The sequence below is a fragment of the Desmodus rotundus genome, chromosome 1, assembly GCF_022682495.2.
Source record: "Desmodus rotundus isolate HL8 chromosome 1, HLdesRot8A.1, whole genome shotgun sequence".
NCBI lineage: Eukaryota > Metazoa > Chordata > Mammalia > Chiroptera > Phyllostomidae > Desmodus > Desmodus rotundus.
In genome coordinates this window covers 130,717,966-130,732,049 of record NC_071387.1, presented here as the reverse complement: position 1 = coordinate 130,732,049, position 14,084 = coordinate 130,717,966, and the positions used below count along the sequence as shown (strand labels likewise).

The 14,084-nt window shown below is 38.2% G+C and overlaps 1 long non-coding RNA gene across 1 annotated transcript in view; it reads right to left on the bottom strand.

Annotated features, from left to right (window-relative positions):
• Positions 1-6,856: 6,856 nt before the first annotated feature.
• LOC139440295 (uncharacterized) overlaps positions 6,857-14,084 on the bottom strand; it is a 32,310-nt gene continuing 25,082 nt past the window's right edge. Inside the window, exon 3 of the long non-coding RNA XR_011650419.1 lies at positions 6,857-7,533. This is a non-coding gene — a long non-coding RNA (uncharacterized lncRNA). The remainder of the gene's footprint in view (positions 7,534-14,084) is intronic.

Below are 14,084 nucleotides of genomic sequence, written 5' to 3'. Positions count from 1 at the left end.
GCCCTGATGCCAGGCACCAGTTTCAGCCTGTGTGCCACTGGTGCTCTTCCCGCTGCTGCCCTTGTGCTGAAGCCCAGAGGGAGTGAGTCTGTGTGAGTTCTAAGTCCATTGTGGGCCCTTTAAGAGGAGACTCCTGAGAATCCCACAGTTTCTTCTACCACCTCAATCCCTGCTGGTTTTTGCAGCCAGAAGTTATGGGGACTTATCTTCCTCGTACTGTAACCCTGGACTGGGTGGTGTGGTGTGGGGCTGGGATCCCTCACTCCCAAGGCATCCCTCCCAATTTTTATCCATCACGAGTGGGTGTGTGATGGACAAAAAGTCACCCATTCTGTGCCTCCACACCTCTGTGTCTCTCTGTGCATTTGAATGTCTCCGTCCCTCCTACCTATCTGGATGAATGTGATTTCTTTAATGCCTTGGTTGTCACACTTCCATATAGCTCAATCTTCTGACGATTCTGGGTGATGTTTGTTTTGTAGTCTAGTTGTAATTTTTGCTGTGGTTGTGCAAGGAGGTGAGCCATGTTTACCTACACCTCCATCTTGAACGGCAGTGGGAGCTGCACCATCTTTGTGCAAAGTTCTGCGGGGCAGCTCCTCAATCTTTTCCCTACGTGATGTGTCACAAGTCAAGCCTATGGTGCAACTAGAGTTCATTGACGATCAGCAGGATGTATTAGTGCAGGCATAAGTTTGGGTGCATGTAAGAGAGGTCCACATTGTCAGTGTCCTAAATATTATAAAGTTTATTTCTCTTGCTTTGTAACAATATGGAGGTAGATGGCCTGAGGCTTGGCATGTTGGCATCTCTTCAAAAGGTCATCCAGGGACCCAGCTTCCTTCTGTCTTGTGACTCCACCATCTATAATCTGTTAGCTTTGTTGTGGTCCAGGATAATCTGCTATTACATCCAAATCCTGGGCATCAGGATAGTGGGGGGTGGGGATGAGATACTTTTCCTCCCTTTAATGGTATATCACCAAAGTAACACATGTTACTTCCCCTCAGACTATATTGGCTAGAACTTAGGCCCATGGCCATACTGAGCTGCAGGTAAAACTGAGAAATATTCCTTCTGGATGGCCATGTACTAAATTAAAAACCAAGAGTTTTATTTCCTCTGGCAGCAGCAGAATACATATTCTTCTCAAGTGTACACAGAACATTCTCCAGGATAAATCGTAGGTTTGGTCCCAAAACATATCTTAGCAAATTTAAGATAGTTGAAATCATACCAGTTATATTTTCTGACCATGATGCTATGGAACTGGAAATCAGTAACAGGAGGAAACCTGGGAGATTTACAAATTTGTGGAAATTAAACGTCACACACTTGAACAACCATGGGGTCAAAGAAAAAAAATCAGAAAAGAAAATAAAAATATCGTGAAACAAATGAAAATGGAAACACAACACACCAAAACTTATGGGACATAACAAAAGCAGTTCAAAGAGTGAAATTTGTAATGATAAATGCCTACATTAAAAGAAAAATCTGCCCTGACCCATGTGGTTCAGTTGGTTGGGCGTCATCCTGCAAAGCAAAGGTAACCGGTTCAATTCCCGGTCAGGGCACTTGTCTAGGTTGCAGGTTGAGTTTCATTCGGGGCATGTTTCTGTCCCTCTCTCTCTCCCTCCCTTCCCCTCTCTCTAAAAACAAATAAACAAATAAACACATAAATAAATGTTCTAAAGATCTCAAATAAATAACCTAAGTTCATACCTCAAGGAACTAGAAAAAAAAAGGATAATCAATGGGGAAACAGCTCTGGTGGGGTTGCTCAGTGGATTGAGTGCCCAACTGTGAACCAAAGGGTCGCTGGTTCAATTCCCAGTCAGGGCACATGCCTAGGTTACAGGCCAAGTCCCCAGTTGGGGGTGTACTCAAGAGGCAACCACACACTGATGTTTCTCTCTCTTACTTTCTCCCTCTCTTCCTCTCTCTAAAAATAAAAAAGATTTTTAAAAAATGGGGAAACAACAATCTTTTTAATAAATGGTGTTGTGAAAATTGGATATTCACATGCAAAAGAGTGAAGTCGGAGTTATATCTTATACCACTCACAAAAATTAACTAGAGCTGAATTAAAGGCTTAAATATAAACCCTGAAGGCTTATAACTCTTAGAAGAAAACAGAGGATAAAAAGCTCCTTGACACATTGGTCTTGGCAATGATTTTTTGGATGTGATACCAAAAGCATAAGCAACAAAACAAAAATCAATGTTGGACTAACCAACAAAAATCTTCTGCAGAGCAAAAGAAACAATCAACAAAATGAAAAAGGCAACCGATGGAATGGGAAAAACATTTGCAAACCATTTTTCTGTTAAGGGGTTCATATCCAAAATATATAGAGAATTTATGCAACTCAGTAGAAAAAAAAATACGATTACAAAGTGAGCAAAGAACCTGAATAGACATTATTTCAAAGAGGACATACAAGTGGCCAACAGATACATGAAAAGGAGTTTACTCTCACTAATCACCAGGGCAATGCAAATCCAAATCACACTGAGTATCACCTCACACCTGTCAGAATAGCTCTGATCAGAAGGACCAGAGGTAGTGTGTGCCAGCAAGGATGTGGAGAACAAGGAACCCTTGGCCCTTGTTCATGGGAATGTGCCTGGCACAACCACTATGGAAAACAGTCTGGAGGGGCCTCGAAAAATTAAAAATAGAACTACCACATGACCCAGCAATTTTACTTCTGGGTGTGTTTTCCAAAGGAAGTGAAATCAGAATCTCAAAGAGATATCTTCACTCTCGCGTTCATTATAGCATTATTTATAATAGCCAAGACGTGAAAACAAGGCAAGCGCCCGAGAACGGATGAAAGGATAAAGAAGGTGTGAGACACACATGCACACAGCCATAAAGGAGAAGACAATCCTGTCATTTGTGACAGTGTGTTTGGGCTTCGAGGGCATTATGCTAAGTGAAATGTGTTAAATGGGAAAAGACCAATACTGTGTGAGCTTCCTTACGTGTGGAAACTAAAAATCTCAAAGACATAGAAGCAGGAAGTCCAATGGTGGTTGCCAGGGGCTGGGGGTGGTGGAAATGGGGAGGTGAGGACAAGGGGCACAAACTCCTAGTTATAAGAGATATAAGTTCTGGGATACAGTGTACAGCCTGGTGACTATAGTTAACAATATTGTGTCCTACACTTGCAAGTTAATAAAAGAGTAGATCTTAAGTGTTCTTACCATAAAAACAATAAAATAATAATTACGTGAGGTGAAGGATGTGTTAACTAACCTTCTTGTGCTAAACATTTTGCAATATTTATGTATGAAATCATCACATTGTGTACCTTAAATGTACACAATGGTATGTGTCAATTTTATCTTAATAAAGCTGGAAAGAAAATAAAAGGAACAAAACTCAAAACACTCTAAGAGTTCTTTTTAATGTTGGAGGAAATGATGCGGGGGCGAGCTAGCAGTGTTCTCTACAGGGATCCTATTCGGCACGGGGATGTCTCAGCATAGCACAGCAGAGAGAGCAGTGTGAAATCTTAGGTTAGTAACGCCTGGACTTGAAAGTCTTTATAGTATTTCACCGGGTATGGAGTTTTCTCTGGTCTTCTCTCCTATTCCAGCTTTCCATCCGACTGTGTTTCAGGAACCTCTAACACCCCCTTCTTCTCTCCTCTTTAGCCCTACATCCCTTATTTTTCTACGTGCAAAGTTTTCTTTTTTATATAATTGAAAGGATGTTTATCTCTCTCCACCCAATGCTAGAACAATGGCTTCAAATGCAATAGTTACAGACACCAAAATAATAATCAAATTAAGTGAAGTGGGCCCGGTATGAGGCAGAATGGAGTGGCGGAGACTGGCAGGATAGAGGGCGTGTGCCTCACCCAGGAGGAAGGTAGCATATGTGACTGTGGGAACAGTGCCTTTCTGGAACACAAGCCCTGTGACCACATCTCGTTTTTATAGGGGAGCTGAAAGTCGAGAGTCTTTAGTTGACTTCCTTCGTATTTGTGTTAGCAAGTGATTCATAGTGTTTTTTTTTTTTTTAAAGAATATGACAGCAAACAATATACTTTTGCTGCCTGTCCCTGGGCAACTATTTTGTAAACTCAGCTTTAAAACACCCAGGCATCACCCGTGGGGACTCAGCTTCAAAACCAGCCAATTTGGGCTTCTCTTAAGGAGACTTCTCTCTCTCTCAGTGACTGTTGCCCTACCCTTTCCCATGGATATAATAATGCTCTGACTTTACACTGTATAGTTTCCTGGAGTTTTTGCACATATTTGCATGTTAACCTTTGGCAATAAATCCTGCAATTTAGCAGAGCTAATGCTATCTTTACTTTAAAGGTGAGGAAACTGATGCTTAGAAAATTTAAATTCCTTGCCAAATAATGCAACAGAAATAAGGCAGAGGTGAATCAAGGATTTGTATCTTCTTACACCTTGCTCAGGGCACTTGTGTTCACTTCAGTCTTCAGAGAACTGTGATTAGTTTAAATATATAATATATTGTGAAATCTGGGCACTCAAGTCCTCAAGAAGTACTTGAAAATCATTAAAAGCTCATTTCAGTTTCCTGAGATGTAATTGTTATTGTGCTATTTTATAAAAAGAAGAAAAGGGTTTAGGCTTAATCATCAGAGGAATGTTGTCAGTACCAAATTGGGTTTTTGTCTTTGCATTTCCCAGTTTGATACTCCACTGACTAGAATTTTATGTTCATTGTTATTCTCTGTTGTGATTCCAAATGTAGCATCCTCCTTGACATGAGAAATCACTTTAAGCATATAGTGGGTGCCTAGCGCATAATAACGATTGTCAATGAACCGGAGAAACTAAGACTCGTCTTTGCATGTGGTAATTATGAGAGGAGTGCATGATCTATAACAAATCATGTGAATGTTCATAAGACTTTTAGAATAAAATTAATGCATGCATATGGCAAAAAAGAAAAAATACCCAAACAAAACCAAAGAATGCACAAGAAATGTCTTAGTCTGGGTTCCCCTTATAGGCTGATTCTAAGATTAGGGCCTGTGGGAAATAATTTATTTGCAAGGTGGTTGCACAAAGAAGAGAGAGAATGGGACAATTCAAAAAGGAAAGAAGAAAAGTTATTATAAGGAGGCATTATTGAGTTGGTACCTACTGTGAGCTACTGCAGCTCGCTCGCGCGAAGCCCGTGTGAGGAGTTTACAGAGTGCCTCTCAGAACCACCTGTGCAAGGGTCGCCTGGAGAGGCACTGACCACTGACTGACTTCCACACTCCACAGGTTGCACATCAGTGCATGGGAGGGCCTCCCCGGGTGTGGCACTCTGCAGCAGCGTCAAAGAAGCCCTGGTGTATAACGGAGAAGTCAGGGGGGTCCTGTTCTTAAGGTAAGGGGCTCTCCGTGTGAAATGAGCTGAAACGGGCACAGAATGACACCATGGGTGTGCAGGAAACAGACGTGAGGCGGAGAGTCCATTGGGCCATATGCGCAAGGGGTGTCTGACGCAACTGCTTGAAAACAAGAACAGTCGTGCCCCACATGGCTATTCCGGCTTTTAGTCTTATGGTCTAAACAAGATAAACACTTTATCATTTCTTAATTTATCAATTTATGCACTCCTGCTTCTTTCTCTAAGTTGTTATTGTATTTATTTTATTGATATCTTTATAATTTTAAATACTATACTCAAAAGCATAATATCTTATTTTATTAGTTAACAGTTAATTTTGACTTCTTAGTAAGTTGAGTTTTTTTCCACTACCATTGCCTTCATCTGTCTCTCCACATTTGGCCCTAGCAGTTGACAGCTATACCTTTTATTAATTTTTTTAGTATCAAGAACGATAGCTTGTACATTGTTTTATGTTCTTAATTAACTTATCTGTGACTCCTCTATAGTTTGATCCTGAGAGTTGATAGTAAATGACATTTAACTATTTTGCCTATATAAATATTATTCTATGTGCATCTGAGCAATATGCTAGGATTATATTTTTCTCAACTAGTCCAATATTATGACTCCTGTACAACTTGAAAAAGCTGTTTCTAGTACCAAGGACCAAACGAGTTGTTTCCCTTACATGCAGTCAGAATCGGAGAATCATGCCCTACACACAGACCTCGCCCTGTGTGTGAGCCCGTGTATTTCCCCGGGCTCTCTGACTGCTTCCATTTCTTCTTGTTGAAAGAGAAATAATGCCTAGTCACCATATCATTTCCAGGGTCATAATCATTCTTCCCGTGGAAGGCATTTGTCCTCACAAACTTCCTTTTTGAAGACCCTTCTGGGGCTGTTTTCTTGATATAATTTTGACCATTTGGGTTTTGTACTCTTTCCACTTCAAAGGTTGAGAGATTATAGTCACTGCATTTCTATGCTAGACCTGGCATTTCTTGGCCCTCACATTTTCCATTTCTTGGTTTTGACTGAGGCTGTTTATTTCAATATGTTCACAAGTGACTCAGAAACAGTCTTGGTAAAAATTCTTATAAGTCTTCATATGTTTGAAAGTACCTTTTATTTGCACTTATATTTGATTGACGGTATAGTTGGTCTGGAAATCTAGTTCAAAATAATTTTCCTCAGTTCTTTGCAAGTACTGTCCCATTGTCTTCTTGCATAAAGTTTTCTAAATGAGAAGTCTAATCCCTTTTGTGTGTGTGTGTGTGTGTGTGTTTTGTATGCAATCACTTTTCCCAAACTGTACTCTGGAAACTTTTAGGATCTCTTATTTATTTTTACCTTTGAATTTCTGACATTTGAAACAAAACGTCTTCTAATTCATTGCCTAAGAGCTGCTTTTCATAGCAGGACACGTGTTCATGACATTATTTTTTGATCTTTGCTCAAAAACTTCCTTTTCTACCAGCCAGAATTCCCCCTGGTCCGGATCCTACATGCTCCTCATTGAAATGCCAGCTCACAAAGGGTACCGCGGTAAGGAAATTTCTGGACTTGACGCTGTGAACTCACCATAGTCCACATGTCAGGATAGTTGATGGTTACTGTTACAGTGGCCTTGTCAATTGAAGACTGCATAAATTTATTTTTTACTAGTTCTTTTTGGAGTACCTTTACGCAACATATCAATATTCAGTGCAACACTGGAGAAGGCCAGCCAAAGGCAAACACAGCCTTAGGGTGTCAACCTGCAGCCTAAACCTCCAACATGACCCAGGCTGCAAGATCCTGAACCAGCCTTCATCCATTTTTATGACTATCGCCAGAACTCAAATGTATCATGATTTTATTCATTCTTGTCAAACCTGAAATAAATTTTAGTTTTTAATCTAAAAGCAAAAGGTATAACTTTTTCTTCAGTGAATTTGCTTGGCACTCAGAAGGCGGCCCCTTTAGAGGCTTATGACTTCCCATGGTTCTGGGGTACTGTCCTCTCCTTTTCTTTTTAATCATAAAAGCGTGATGCAGAGTCAACTCTCGTACCAACAGCCTTACCTTTCCCCAGTAGGTTGATTGAACCTGTTGAGAGAAGGCTTCTCTGATGTATTTGCTTGGTCTGCAAATCACCACCATGGGTTGCTGCGGCTCTGCATATGGGGAGGGAGGGAAACTGGTGTCAGTCTTACTTTTTTTAGGTTTCCTGTTTTTTTTTTTTTTTAATTTTTGTTATTCAATTACAGTTGTATGCCTTTTCTCCCTGTCCCTCCACCCCACCCCAGCTGAACCCACCTCCCTCCCCCATCTCCACCCTCCCCCTTGGTTTTGTCCATGTGTCCTTTATAGTAGTTCCTGTAATCCCCTCTTCCCACTGTCCCATAGGTTTCCTGTTTTAATTGCTGCTTCTCACTCCTGCTTGCGAGCGTGGGGTCTCTAGAGAGAACAAGAAGCCTGAATCCTACTCCTATTGCAGCCTCCACCTAAGCATATTCCTGACTTCCTTCCCTCTCTTTTCAAGTCAACATGCTTTCCCCAAGTTTCCACTTTCCAGAACCTTGTTGAACTCTCTAGAATGCTATGGTTCTCCTCACATTCTAATTCTCTCCACTTGCTGGGTTTAATTCCCTTTTATAGTCCTTCGAGATTAATTAATTAAATAATTTCTGGAAAGTAAGGCTCTTTTGAATTAAAGTACAGTTGATGTAATATTACATTAGTTTCAGGAGTGTAACATAGTGAGCTTTCATACTTATACACCTTGCACAGTACACAGTTACTGTGATATTGTTGGCTGTATTCCCTATGTTGTACTTGGCGCCCCATGACTTATTTATAACAATGTTTGTACCTTTTAATCCCCTTCACCTTTTTGCCCATACCTCCACTGTCCAGTCCTCTGGCAACAATCAGCTTTTCTGTATCTATGAGTCTATTTGTTTCTTTTGTTCATTTGTTTAGTTTTTTAGATTCCATACATAAGTGAAATGATACAAGATTTGTCTTTCTCTGGCCTATTTCACTTAGCATAATACTCTCTAGGTTTACCCACGTTGTTTCAAACAGCAAGATTTAATTCTTTTTCACGGCTGAGTAATATTGCAGTGTTATGTGTATGCACACACACAGAACACACACATATCCACTTCTCTTTTATCCATTCATCTGTTGATGAATACCTAGATTGCTTCCATATCTCGGCTATTTTAAATAATGTTTCAGTGAAGGAAACCCAGATTGAAAGACACACACAGACAGAAAGTACAAGGATGAAAAAGACATTTCATAAAAATGGAAACAAACAAGAAAGCTGGGACAGCAATACTTATATCAGACAAAATAGACTTAAAACAAAGCCTGTAACAAGAGACAAAGAAGGACCCAGCAGCTCCATTTCTGGGCACTTATCTAAAAAAAACACGACAGCGGTTCAAAAAGACGTGTGCACCCCTTCAAGGTTATTTTAATGGCCTCTCCTGAGGAAGGTTAAGTAAAGTCTATTTTTAGTTTTGTTTAAATTTCTCAATATAAACCTTAACCTTTTCTTCCCTATACTTAATTTTATCATGGAGAACACTGATTTCATATGAGTTTTCAGTATGGTCTTGATAATAAGAGTTATTGGTATTCATTCCTGAGAAAGAGAAATAGATGTGATACTTATGAAAATAACCAATACCTTTTCTAATTGTTTCTTTTTTATGCAAATAGTAACAAAATATTTTTGATTTATAGGTTCAGAGTAAAAGGAGAGAAACATGTAAAATTAAATGGTAATGCTTTATAAAGGTTATTGTTATGTGGTGCCTGTCAGCTGGGAATCTTGTGTAGATAATAAATCCCCATCAGTGATTTAGCATGTATAAAACACATCAATCCTTTTTATTGTATTTTGTGAGCCTTGACATTTATAGTAATTTCTTCATATCTACTTAAAACTCTTTCCCTTATGATTGCATTATTAAAGTGGATTTTTTGCCCTTGTTGGCTTATCTCATTAGCATGTGTTTATCATACATTTTCAGGGCAATTACCATTTTGGAATAATGCACACAGCATTACATGGATTCCCCAGTTTTAAAAGTTGTCAAGATAAAGGCAGCAGCATTTGCCCCTCCCATCTATTCTCTAGCCCCTCAAATGACTAGAAAAGACATTTTGATATCTTGTCACTGGGTCAATTGGATAATGGCAAGGATAATATGCCTTCCTACTGTGTGTCCACAGTTGGTTCTGGACAGAAAAAAAAGAATGGTGGGAACACATTTCAACAGCATTTTCATTTTCAATGCTTCTGCTTGTTTTCCATCAGTGTTCTGATATATGGATTTAAGAAAAGACAGCATCCTAATTGATATTTGTACAGAAGGGGGAAAAGCTCATGTTTTCTCATCCTCTCTTAGACTGACAGTTGATGGGAAAGTACAATTTAGGGAAGGAATCATTTTTAAATAAAATGATAAGATATATTCCTATTTGGTCAATCTCCGTATAACTGAAATGGCTCCCTTTTTCTCCATTCATACACTTCCGTATGTGAAGCAGGAGCTAAATCTCTCCATTTGTCATTAAAGATGACCATGAATCACTGGAAGATGTTAACATACCTTCTAAACTGCCAACCCCCCCCCCCCAAAAAACAAACAAACAAAACAACTGCTAAAGAACACTGTGAGATTCTACCTTTCCATTTGTAATGAATAGCAATAAATTATTGGAATTCTGTTACCAATTTGTAGTATTTATCAGTTTACCAGAATTCTGTGAATCAGAACTAAACTTATTATGCATTTTCTTTGTTTTTTCTGTACAGTGTTTTTGTTGTTGTTCCATTAGAAATCTTGGATTAGTTTATTAAGTGACATAAATTATAGAGAATAATTTCAGTATGTCTCATAGATTTGAATTATAATCTTGTTAGAGGCACAGTATTTGAGGAATAGATTTTAAAAATAATGATCTATTCATTACATTAGGATGACAATGTCTCCAATTTAAAATATTAGCCTTGTTTAATAATTACATGCATTATGATATTTTTAATTCATATAAAAGTTCACAGCGTATGTAAAGCTTTCTAATTTAGTGGTTTTAAAAGCCAGATAAGAGCAGTGAGGGGGCAGAGTAAATATTTACTTAATAAATTTCTATTGAAGGCCTATTCTGTTCTAGGCACTAGATTAGGTACTAGAAATATAATGGCAAGCACTGTATCCTGCTTCTAAAAGTCACAATCCAGTGGATCAGAGAGATGAAATAGCAATAGGAAAATAAATAAAAATAATCAGAAAATTATACATGAAATGGAGAAAACACATAGCAGTTAATATTTACTTAAGCAGTGATGATGCAAACTGATTTTAAATAGAGTGATTTGCAAAACGCTTTCTAAAGAAATTAGATGTAACTGAAATATGAAGATTGAGAAGGAGTTAGCTCTGCTAGAGACACATAAAAAGGCTGGGAGGAAGGGCTGAGTTTGAAATTTTATCAGAAGATGTTTTGGTTAGTACCTGTGAGCAGAGGGCAGAGAAGAAGAGGGCAAAATTATAGCAGAGTAGGGAACTGGTGAGATAGGCTTTTGAGAAAGTGAATATTCAAGGGGACAATGGCCAGCTCGCATATAAAAATAGAACTTTGCCCCCACAATGTGCAGTAACTGCCCAGGAAACCAACTCCTAACCTCTAATAAACATCCCAGGAGGCCAGGCTGCTATAAATCAGACTTGAGGGAAGCCGGACCACTATCTCTAGTGACAATCCAAGAAGCTAAATGATAACTTCTGGGATTTGATTAGTAACTAGCAGCTTCTCTACTTTTTGTCTCTGCTTCTAACTTGGGGTAAACCAGAGGAAGGCAAGTATGCACCCTTACCCAATTGCACAGCGCACCTCCCTTCTAGTTAGCCTGCCTATAGCTTCCCTGTGCCCACAGCCTTCAGTGAGGCATAGAAGCCTTCCCTTTTTCCATAATAATTTTCCCACTCGTCCGCCTGTTTGAGTCTCTGCCAAGAGGCAAGTAACAGTGACTGATTCCCATGCTATAGCAAGTTCAGATAGCCTTGTTTTTCTAATGTGGTTGGTCTTTGCATATTTCCACACTTCAGAGGTAATAGTGAGTTTGAAATTTGTTCTAAGTGCAGTGAGAACCCCTGGAAGGACTTTGAGCAGGGAAATGACATAATCTGAATGACATATTAAGATCATTTGTGCAGATATGTTCAGAGCAGGTTGTATTGGGGCAAGAAAAAAAGTAGGGAAACACAGTGGGAGGCCATTGCAGCGCTGTGGGTAAGGGCGGATGCCGTGAAAATTGATGGCCACAGTAGAAATGGAGAAAATTAGATCTATCTATCTATTATCTGTCTGTCTATCTTTCTGTCTATCTGTCTATCTATCTATCTATCTATCATCTATTTCATCTATCTAATCTCTCTATATAATATATGTGGAAAAATCATCTGTTTATAGGAATAGAAAGTAAACAACGTGATGAGTCATCGCTCTGGACGTTATTCAAACTATTTACTACAAAGTGCAGAGGAGCTACCATTCATGAATAATGTGACATCTGGAATAATCCTGTTATCAACACTTGAGTGGAATTTTAGGAACTGGAGATTTACAGGTCTAATCAGGGTTTTATTCTCTTTTCTTGTCCATTGTTCTGGCTTGACTCCACCTCTCTTTCTGACCTTTTCTCTAGTCCTGCTGTGCTCCTAAACCCTGATAGTCCAGATAATCTAGAGCTTTCCATGAAGGGATCCCACTTTAATACTTCAGCACAAAAAAAAAAAAAAAAAAAAAAAGCCCCTCTTCTGTGGAACTGGTAATATAAGACAGTGTTTTAAAGCAGCCTTAAAAATGTCAACAAGAAAGCACTAATGAAGAGGCCAACTCTCAAACCTATTTCTCTGCCAAGAGTTAAAAAAAAATCTACCTTGAAGCCTGAAAGTCAGAAGGACTCTAATCTGCATTTCTGCTGTATCTTCATCTCTGACGACCTAAATCCAGAGTGCCTATTTGCCCATATTAATGTGAGAAGGAAGATTCAGAATGGAAATAAGTATGTAAAGAGGCAACAGGAAATGCTAGGAGAAATATCAGATAATATCTTATTGGTTAAAGAATTCATTCAACAAATACTGTGCTACTCTGGTGCATTAAACACTGGTCTTGGCATTGAGGCTATAGTGGTAAATAAGATAGGCTAAATTACTAATCTCATGGCATTTATATACTAATAAGTATATAAGCAACATTAAAACATATAACTAAATAGATATGAGATAATTTATGATAACATGGAGTTGCTCTTCTGGAGCAAGTTATTAGGGAGCAATTAGGTGCAGGAAAAATGTAGCTGAGAAGGTGAATACAGTGTATCCACAATATGGAAAAAACTCAGGTATTGAAAGAATGGTTACAGAACATCACAAGAGGATCAGTGTCATTACTCGTCAATGAAATCAAATTAAAATCATAATGGGATACCATTTCATGCCCAAAGAATGAATAAAATAAAAAAAATATATTGAGAATACCCAATGAGGTAAGGTTCTAAAATAACTGGAACTTCCACTCTTTGTTGGTGGGGATGTAAAATGATATAACTCCTTTGAAAATTTGGTGGAGTCTAATAAAGCTAAATACACACTATTTAATGACCCAGAAATGAAAACATATGTTCACAAAATGACTTGTACAAGAATGGTTATAGCATCCTCAAAAACTGGAAGCAACATGTCCATCGCAAGAAGAGAAAGTATAAGCTAACTGTAAAATAGTCATACAATAAAACACTAGTCGTCAATAAAAAGAAACAAACTGCTGATAGCCAGCAGCATGCATGAATCTCAAAAACATTATGTTGAACTAAAGAAGCCAAACACAAAAGAATACGTGCTGTGTGCTTTCATTTATACGAAATCTGAGACCAGGCAAAAGTATTCTGTGGTAATAAACATCAGAAAGTCGATACCTCTGAGGTGGTGGTGGTCATGGTGGTAATTGACTGGAAAAGGGCTGAGCGAACTTTCTGAGGGTGATGATGGTTATGTTTTATATTTTGATTTAAGTTTTCTGTATATGGGTGTATAAAAATGGCAAAATTCATTGAGCTGTGCATTTTTATTATATATGAAACTGTCTGTTATAATAATATAACACTACAAAATACAGTAAGTTTGGAAAAGAAAAATGATTTGTATAGGGGAAAATGCTTGCTATATATTGTCATTAAATAAGAGAGCTATAAAGTTGCGTGTATGGCGTGATTTAATCCTAATCCCTGTAAAACAGATGGTAGGAAAAGCACTAGAGATTAACGTTGCTGCTGGCTAAATTATGAATGATTGTTACTAAGCATGATTCTGGTAAGTAGTTGATCAGTTAATTTAATCTCTTAAAGTAGAGAATCAAAGGAAAAATTCATACATATCTAAATATCTAAATGGTATATTTAAATGTTCAACCAACAAATGTTCATTTATTTCTTGGATACAATTTTTGTTTTTTTGTAGGTAAAGGTCTGCTAGCTGGGGCTCCACATTTTTTCTTTTTATAAAATATGCCCCCACTTTGACTTCTTCAGTAAGGATTTAAAGAAGAAAGAGGTTTGGAACCAATCTGCATGTAGATTATTATGATTAAAAAATTGTTATACTCAGTTAATTCAATACCAGATTTTAATTACTTATCTTTA